This window comes from Takifugu flavidus, unplaced genomic scaffold, assembly GCF_003711565.1.
Source record: "Takifugu flavidus isolate HTHZ2018 unplaced genomic scaffold, ASM371156v2 ctg546, whole genome shotgun sequence".
Taxonomy (NCBI): Eukaryota; Metazoa; Chordata; class Actinopteri; order Tetraodontiformes; family Tetraodontidae; genus Takifugu; species Takifugu flavidus.
The window spans coordinates 1-9,309 of NW_026622160.1; the positions used below are offsets into that span (position 1 = coordinate 1).

The window sequence follows — 9,309 nt, forward strand, 5'->3', positions numbered from 1 at the left end:
CAGCAGAAGCACCACCTGCAGCTCTGATGGTCTTTATTTAACTTCATGTAAATGAAACATCGGAGCTCCAATCTGCTCTTTTCCACATCACACACAGGAGAAAAGCTGCAGATTGAAGAGAAGCTCCTCCTCCTGTCCGTCCCTCTCAGCTCCAGTGGGCTATTAATTGCTTCTCCAGCACCTCCTCTCCTCATCCTCCAAGCCTGAATCTGTCAGCAGTAAGTCACTTTCCAGGTTGATAGTCAGCACACAGTGGCAACATGCTGGAGAGCCTCTGCACTCTCATCACTGCTCTAACATGTGAGGAGGCTGACTTACTGCAGCTCTGAGCTCATGCTGGATTCATCAGTCTGTGTCTTTCTCTTGACTTCATGTCCTCTTGTTGTTTCCAGGTGTGAGTGCTGTGACGGTGCTGACACAGAAGCCCACTGTTGTGTCTCTGAGCAGAGGAGAGTCAGTCACCATTGACTGTAACTGGGAACTGGTACTAATGCTGGTTACTGGTATAAACAGGTTCGGAGGAGTTCCTCAGTTGTACGATCTGACTGGCGTAGCAGCTGGAGTTCTGTCACATGGTTCTGGTTTTCTCGTCTCCAAGATTCACTTCTACTCATCAGTCACATCAGATATCGTTTGATGATCAATAATCTGGAGGCGGGAGACCTCAGCAGTCTATTACTGTCAAACATGGGACGACTCTGCTAACGAGCGCGTATCACAGTGATTCAGACTGTGACAAAAACCTCCTCACTCAATACTTCTGCTTTTTAGTGTCTGAACATCAGCTCATGTTCAGTCCCACTAAATTACAACTGAATGTTCACACTGAGTTTCTCAGAGAAACTTTCAGATTGTTGGAAACTTTCTGCTGTTCATCACTGAACATAACAAACCCAAACAAACTCCCTCACTCGTCCTTCATCCTCCATCATCACCATTAAAATACACCTTTAAGTCATCAAAACAACTTTATGGGGAATATGATGGAGAGTTTGTTGATTAAAGTTCTAACAGAGAATCTGTTGTTGTTGATGATAATGATGAAGATGATGAGATGATGTGATGTTGATGATGTGATGATGGTGTCGATGACTTGTGAGATGATGGTACTGATGATGATGATGATGATACTGGTGATGAGGATGATGATGACGACGATTATGCTGATGATGGTGATGATGATGATGATGATGATGGTGAGATAATGAAGATGGTGATGATGATGATGATGATGATGCTAGTGGATGATGTTGATGATGTTGATGATGGTGTCGATGATGATTGTGATGATGATGGTAAATGATGATGATGATGATGATAATGGTGATGATGATGATGGTGATGGCGGTGGTGATGATGATGATGAGATGATGATGATGGTGATGGTGATGATGATGATGATGATGATGGTGATGATGGTGTCACCAGTGAAGGCTGTTCTCATGTCTCAGTGTCTCCACTCATCAGTGACTTCAGCAGGTTTTTGTACAGCTGTGTGTACAAACTGAATCACTGTGGTATTCGGACCCAGGAACCAAGCTGATTGTCCCAGTAAGTACTTTTACAACTCAGCAGAAACAACAAAGATTTGATGCTTTTGATACAACTAGAAGCTTTTTCATAGAAATGTGGAGTGTGGAAATGATTGAAATATTCTTCTGTTAGTTTTGACCTGCTTTGATACTTTATCTGTCAGCTAAGGAAACATCTCCAAAGATTACATCATTCAATCAGTTTCTCACCAAATATTGTTGAGTTTTGAGTGAGTGAAAAAGGTTTTGTAAAATTCACCCAAATTAATTCAGCTGAAATTCTCATTTTAAATATGTAACTTTTATATTTTGTATAATTTTCTGGTTATAATTTTACATTGGTCAAATATTTAATTGATGCTGTTTATATTCAAAGTGACTCTGAAATGGTGTAAAATATCTGCTTTAGTGAGATTTTCCTCATATTGTTGCTGAAGATTGAAGGTTTTATTTGCTCGGTGTGTTTGTGATGTTTTCAACCAACTCCTAAATTCATTAGTTCCTGTTGAACTTTGTGTGAGTGTGTGATTTCTTCTTCTTCATGTATCTTCAGGCCCAGCCTCCCCCTCCTCCTGTCCTGACAGTCTTCCCTCCGTCCAGAGCTGAGCTCCAGTCCAACAAAGCCACTCTGGCTGTCTGTCCAGACTCTCTGCACCTTTTGCAGAGGTGAGCTGGTTGCTTGGTGACACTTCAGTGAGCAGCGGGATCTCCACCAGCACCCGTCCAACAAGCAGACCAGACTTTCCAAATCAGCAGCCATCTGTCCATCCTGACGTCAGACTGGGAGCGCAGAAGGTTTACAACTGTAAAGTGTCTGTGGGCTCCCAGACTGCAGAGAAAAGCATCAAGAAGTCCGAGTGTGAAGAATAGTGGAGGAGCAGCAGCACCATTTCACATCTGCTCTCTTCTTAGGTCTTTGTGCTGCATCAGCAGCTTCACATGTCAGAGGAGACCAGTCTGCATGCTTGGAATCAATGTTGTCACGCTGAGCTGCTGCTCTTGGAGCAGCTTTGCAGCTGCTCTGTTTTTACAATCTTTCAATAAAAACTCATCAAGTTGAAGAAAAGAACTCTTTCTGTTTATTTGGACTCTTCCAAATCTTGTTTTCAACAATAATCAATTAAAGTTCAGTGATTTTAGTGCTTGTCTCAGGACAACAGAAAATCAGATCTATAATAAAGTGAACTGAGTTTTCACGCTTCATCAGTGAAGCGTGGCCTCTGGACGCCTCAGTACTTTCCCAGGATGCACCTGCAGGCCTCCTCACTCATTTATAGCTGCATCTAAATGGAGCTCAATGTCAGCTGTGTAAAAACAGAGGGAACCGTTTATCATTTAAAAAAATATTATATTGAAGAAGAATGATTATATTGTTTAATATGTGGAGGATATTTATGTGTTTAAATGTCACAACAGGATCATCAAGGGTGAAAGAACTCGATGTTCCAGATAATTCATGATGTGATCCACGATGATGATACGATCACACACATCGATCCAGCGATCAACAATCTGGTTGGATTGATTTACTCTCTGCAGTTACACTGAGCAACAGTGCATAAATGTATCGATGGCTGCTGATGCCTAAACGGAGCGTTGTCATGACGAAATGTGCTTGAGTGAGTGATGTAACCAGTGTAGTTAGAGCTCAGACACGTCACCCTTGTGTAGAAGGAGACCTTGTTGAGTCTGATGTTGAAGCTCTAGCAGGAATTCTCAGCGAGCATGAAGATGAATGAATCCATGCTTGTGTTGTTCTCTCCTCTCAGCTGCTGCAGGCACCTCTCTGAATACGGAACTGGAATTATGGACGTTTGTCCAGGTTTGGTTCAAGGATTTCAAACAAATGGGAGAATATTGACAACAGAACTAGAGTGCTACAACAAACCAACACAGCACATGGAGGTGAAAATGGTGGGAACTCCACCCCAGAGACTCACTCCCTCACCCTTACACATCACACTTACTGTTGAGCTTCAAACCCATCACCACTTTGAGGCTTCTGTCAGCTGCAATGTGTCCTACACACTCCAGGGAGACAAAACATGGTCCCTGACATCTTCACGAGGAATTTTCCAGTCCTCCTCTTCGGAGCCTCAATGTCGGGGAGGAAGAGAGGAGGAGGAGGAAGGCCGTTCCACTCAGAAGGCACCTGTCTGCATGCTTTTGTCCAAAAAACAGGACACAGAGTACCAGAAGATTGTTCTTTTCAAAAGGTCGCCCAGTATTTATTGAAGATCAAAAAGGAGTTTTGGAGTCTGTTCAAAACTCAAGTGTCGTTCAAAACTCAGCATGAGCTGTCAGATGATGACTGAATAAGGAGAACATTCAGTGTCTAAACTAAGGGACAATACACAACTGCAGGCCTACATGGATCCTATCTGTGATTATTAAACCTGACTATTTTGGTGAATATATGAGGAGGCAAAGCTAAAACATTGTTAATTCACACACAGAGCCTTAACTCTGTTTTATCTTGAGGGTTGAATTTTATAACCCTTCAATCCATAAACCAGTGACTGAGTCGTTCCAGAGAAAGAGGTCAGTGTCTTGGTTTCCACATCTTCCATACAAATGTTTGTTCCACAACAGGAGACACCAGTGAGCCCACGGTGCAGCCATGTTTCTGTCTGTGGAAGCTTTCTCTGAATTGGAAGTAGGTGGTGGTAAGAGAGGCTGAGGCAGAGAGCAAATGTGTTCTGTCAGTGTGTTGTCCTGGACCGGGCGCCTCCTCACTGCATCTGAAGCTGCCATGCAGGTGAACAGTCAGGTGACATCATAGAACAACTACATATCTCCCATCGTTTGAAGTCATGAAATTATCTTCTTTTGTAGGTGTGAGTGGGGTCCTGCTTTAGTGTCTCAGAGGTGGCCGAAACACCGAAGACTCAAGATTTTGTTGGTGTAATCAACCATGTTTAGATCACAGTTCCCCTACGGAACAATCAAGACTGAGATGTTCTGACCACTTTGGGCTGTTGTTGCCTTCCTCTCCTGACCTGTCAGCTTAGGTGGTGGTGGGGCTTTTATCACGACTATTTATTTTGTTCCATTTAAATCAAACAACTCTTTTTCAATAGAGAGATTTCCCAAGAGGACATTAAAAGCACAACTCAACACTCATTCCAAATTCATCCAACATCATCTCCCACTTTATTCCTGAGCAGGGTCACGTGGGGGTCAGACACACAAAAACATTAAAATCACTCACATGAAACATCTGCAGACACACAAGATGGACTGCAAAGATTCCAGAGGATCCCGAAATCAGAAGTTGGTTGGAGATTGTTGACTCCTGAGAAGGGAAGGTGCTGAGGGTTTGAAGCCTCCACAGAGGTGGGCTGAAGCACTTTTGGAAAGAACAAGTGGACAATGTCCGGAGGTCAGCCAGGAACTTGGAACTGTTGCTGAAAGATGGGCAGCTGTTTGTGTCGAAGTGAGAGGAGACAACATGGGCTGATAAATGACCTGCAGCAGCCACCATGTGACACAAACCCAGGTCAGATCCATCTGTGGAGGCTCAACACAGACTCAGTATGACTGATGAGAGGCTGCAGGAACCAGTGAGGGTGTTGGTCTGGCATTAAGATCCAGATGCAGCATTTTCTTAGTTCCACATTCTGCAAGACTGAAATAGTGGAAAAGCATTTTTTCATTTAAACAGTTTAAAGTTCAGTTCCATTTAATGAGACGGTTCCCTCTGTTTTTGCACAGCTGACATTTGAGCTCCATTTAGATGCAGCTATAAATGAGTGAGGAGGCCTGCAGGTGCATCTCTGGGAAGTACTGAGGCGTCCAGAGGCCACGCTTCACAGATGAAGCATGAAAACTCAGTTTCACTTATTATAGATCTGATTTTTCTCTTGTCCTGAGACAAGACACTAAATCACTGAACTTTAATTGATTATTGTTGAAACAACACATTTGGAAGAGTCCAAATAACAGAAAGAGTTCTTTTTCTTCAACTTGATGAGTTTTTATTGAAAGATTGTAAAAAACAGAGCAGCTGCAAAGCTGCTCCAAGAGCAGCAGCTCAGCGTGACAACATTGATTCCAGGCATGCAGACTGGTCTCCTCTGACATGTGAAGCTGCTGATGCAGCACAAAGACTAAAGAAGCAGATGTGAAATGGTGCTGCTGCTCCTCCACTATTCTTCACACTCGGACTTCTTGAGGCTTTTCTCTGCAGTCTGGGAGCCCCAGACACTTTACAGGTGTAAACCTTCTGCGCGTCCCAGTCTGACGTCAGGATGGACAGATGGCTGCTGATTTTGAAAGTCTGGTCTGCTTGTTGGACAGGAGTGCTGGTGGAGATCCCGCTGCTCACTGAAGTGTCACCAAGCAACCAGCTCACCTCTGCAAAAGGTGCAGAGAGTCTGGACAGACAGACCAGAGTGGCTTTGTTGGACTGGAGCTCAGCTCTGGACGGAGGGAAGACTGGTCAGGACAGGAGGAGGGAGGCTGGAGCCTGAAATACATGAAGAAGAAATTCACACACTCACACAAAGTTCAACAGGAACTAATGAATTTAGGAGTTTGGTTGAAAACATCACAAACACACTGAGCAAATAAAACTTCAATCTTCAGCAACAATATGAGGAAAATCTCACTAAACCAGATATTTTACACCATTTCAGAGTCATTTTGAACATAAACAGCATCAATTAAATATTTGACCAAAGTAAAATTTAACCATCAAATTATACAAAAATATAAAGTTATATATTTAAATTTCAGCTGAATGAAGTTGGATGAATTTTACAAAACCTTTTTCACTCACTTCCATCAAACATGAGCCAAGAAACCAAAGTCAATTTAAAATTCATTTAGGTAGAAAATCTGTTCTGCAGTTAATAAAATCAGGTGAAATGAAGAAAACTCAACAATATTTGGTGAGAAACTGATTGAAATGATGTAATCTTTGGAGATGTTTCCTTTAGCTGACAGATAAAGTATCAAAGCAGGTCAAAGACTAACAGAAGAATATTTCAAATCATTTCCACACTCCACATTTCTATGAAAAAGCTTCTAGTTTGTATCAGAAGCATCAAATCTTTGTTGTTTCTGCTGAGTGTAAAAGTACTTACTGGTGACAATCAGCTTGGTTCCTGGTCCGAATACCACAGTGATTCAGTTTGTACACACAGCTGTACAAAAACCTGCTGAGAGTCACTGATGAGTGGAGACACTGAGACATGAGAACAGCCTTCACTGGTGACACCATCATCATCATCATCATCACCATCATCACCATCATCATCATCACCATCACCATCATCATCATCATCACCATCATCATCATCATCATCATCACCATCATCATCATCATCACCGTCATCACCATCATCATCATCACCATCATCATCACCTCATCATCACCATCATCATCATTGTTATCATCATAATCATCATCATCACCATCACCATCATCATCATCCCTCTTCATCTTCTTCATCATCACCATCATCATCACCACTATCACCACCATTACAATCATCATCTTAACATTCTCATCATCAGCATCATCATCATCATCACTCATCATCAGATCATCATCACCATCATAATCATCATCATCACATCACCATCATCACATCTTCATTTCATCAACACCATCATCAACACCATCATCATTACCATCATCATCGCCATCACCATCATCATTGTCACCACCACCATCATCTCATCATCATCATCATCATCACAATCATCATCAGCAAATCATCATCATCACATTATATACCATCATCATCACCATCATCATCACCATCATCACATCACAATCACCATCAATCACCATCATCATAACCTTTATCATCATTATCATTGTCACATCACCATCATCATCATCACCATATCATCATCACCATCATCATCATCATCATCATCATCATCATCATCATCATCATCCTCATCACAACAGATTCTCTGTTAGAACTTTAATCAAGACTCTTCATCATATTCCTATCCCCATAAAGTCGTTTTTGATGACTTAAAGGTGTATTTTAATGGTGATGATGGAGGATGAAGGATGTGTGAGGGAGTTGGTTTTGGTTCTTGTTATTTTCAGTGATGAAACAGCAGAAAGTTTCCAACAATCTGAAAGTTTCTCTGAGAAACTGAGTGTGAACATGAGTTGATTTGTAATTTAGTGAGACTGACATGAGCTGATGTATCAGACACTAAAAAGCAGAAGTATTGAGTGAGGAGGTTTTTGTCACAGTCTGAATCACTGTGATACGCGCTCGTTAGCAGAGCTGTCCCATGTTTCACAGTAATAGACTGCTGAGTCTCCCTCCTCTAGATTATTGATCATCAAACGATAATCTGATGTTGACTGATGAGTAGAAGTGAATCTTGGAGATGAGAAACCAGAACCATATGTGACAGAACTCCAGCCGTGATACCACTTTAGTACGAACTGAGGAACTCCTCCTGGAACCTGTTTATACCAGCGAGCACTGTAATCAGTAACAGTTTCCCAGGTTACAGTCCATGGTGACTGACTCTCCTCTGCTCAGAGACACAACAGTGGGCTTCTGTGTCAGCACCGTCACAGCACTCACACCTGGAAACAACAAGAGGACATGAAGTCAAGAGAAAGACACAGACTGATGAATCCAGCATGAGCTCAGAGCTGCAGTAAGTCAGCCTCCTCACATGTTAGAGCAGTGATGAGAGTGCAGAGGCTCTCCAGCATGTTGCCACTGTGTGCTGACTATCAACCTGGAAATTGACTTTACTGCTGCTGAAGATTCAGGCTTTGGAGGATGAGGAGAGGAGGTGCTGGAGGAGCAATTTAATAGCCCACTGGAGCTGAGAGGGACTGACAGGAGGAGGAGCTTCTCTTCAATCTGCAGCTTTTCTCCTGTGTGTGATGTGGAAAAGAGCAGATCGGAGCTCCAACGTTTCATTTACATGAAGTTAAATAAAGACCATCAGAGCTGCAGGTGCTTCCTGCTGATGGAGGAGCTGAGTCAGGTCACAGCTGAAGGAGCTGCTTTCTCTGTTTCTATGGTGATGCAGTGCTCCTCTCTGGTGGACTTGAACAGAACAACATCCTTCATGGACAAAATGTCTCTGTGTCACAGGTTTATACATGTATTTTCTCTTTAAGGGTTTGATTATCCTCATGTAGAGAAATAAAAGTATGGATTTACCACCCTAAAGACTCTTTCTAATTGCTCAGTTTAATGCTCCCTCTCATTATTGCCATCATCCAGTCCTTAGTCACCACTAGAATTGTTCCATCCATTTTCCAACTACAGCATTTTGTCACATTCTAAAAAAAACTTGGTTTGATCCAATAATTACAGTCATCTTTCCCCATTTCTAAATCAGCAACAAAAAAAAATCTTGAAAATTAATTTGTCTCCCAACTACACACCCACCCTTAATGTTTCCAGTCTGGTCTCCCTCAACATCACAGCACTGAGATCGCTCTGTTTTAAATATCCAAGCATCTCCTCTGTGCAGCTGGCTCCAGCTTCCTCTCTCCTCTCCCTTGTCCTTCTTGATCTTTGATATAAGTGGCACTTCTACATCCTCACAGCCCATCCTCCTCAATAGACTCCTCCATTGGTGTCCCCCACACCCCCCTAACTGCTTCCATTCATATCTCATAGGCTTCACTCAGTTCTTGCAATTTGACAAAGAATGTTGTAAATTTATCTCCAACTTCAATCACAAATCGGTGACATCACTCGTCATCATACTTTCACTACAACTGGTACACGAAGGTGGAACCCAGAATGCAGACAGGAGGCAGGAAATCTCA

The 9,309-nt window shown here is 42.4% G+C and overlaps 2 pseudogenes; one reads left to right on the top strand and one right to left on the bottom strand.

The window, feature by feature from the left end:
- Positions 1-228: 228 nt before the first annotated feature.
- LOC130520828 (immunoglobulin lambda-1 light chain-like) lies at positions 229-2,601 on the top strand (annotated as a pseudogene).
- A 2,901-nt stretch (positions 2,602-5,502) lies between these two features.
- On the bottom strand, positions 5,503-8,247 carry LOC130520829 (immunoglobulin lambda-1 light chain-like; annotated as a pseudogene).
- Between the last annotated feature and the right edge of the window lie 1,062 nt (positions 8,248-9,309).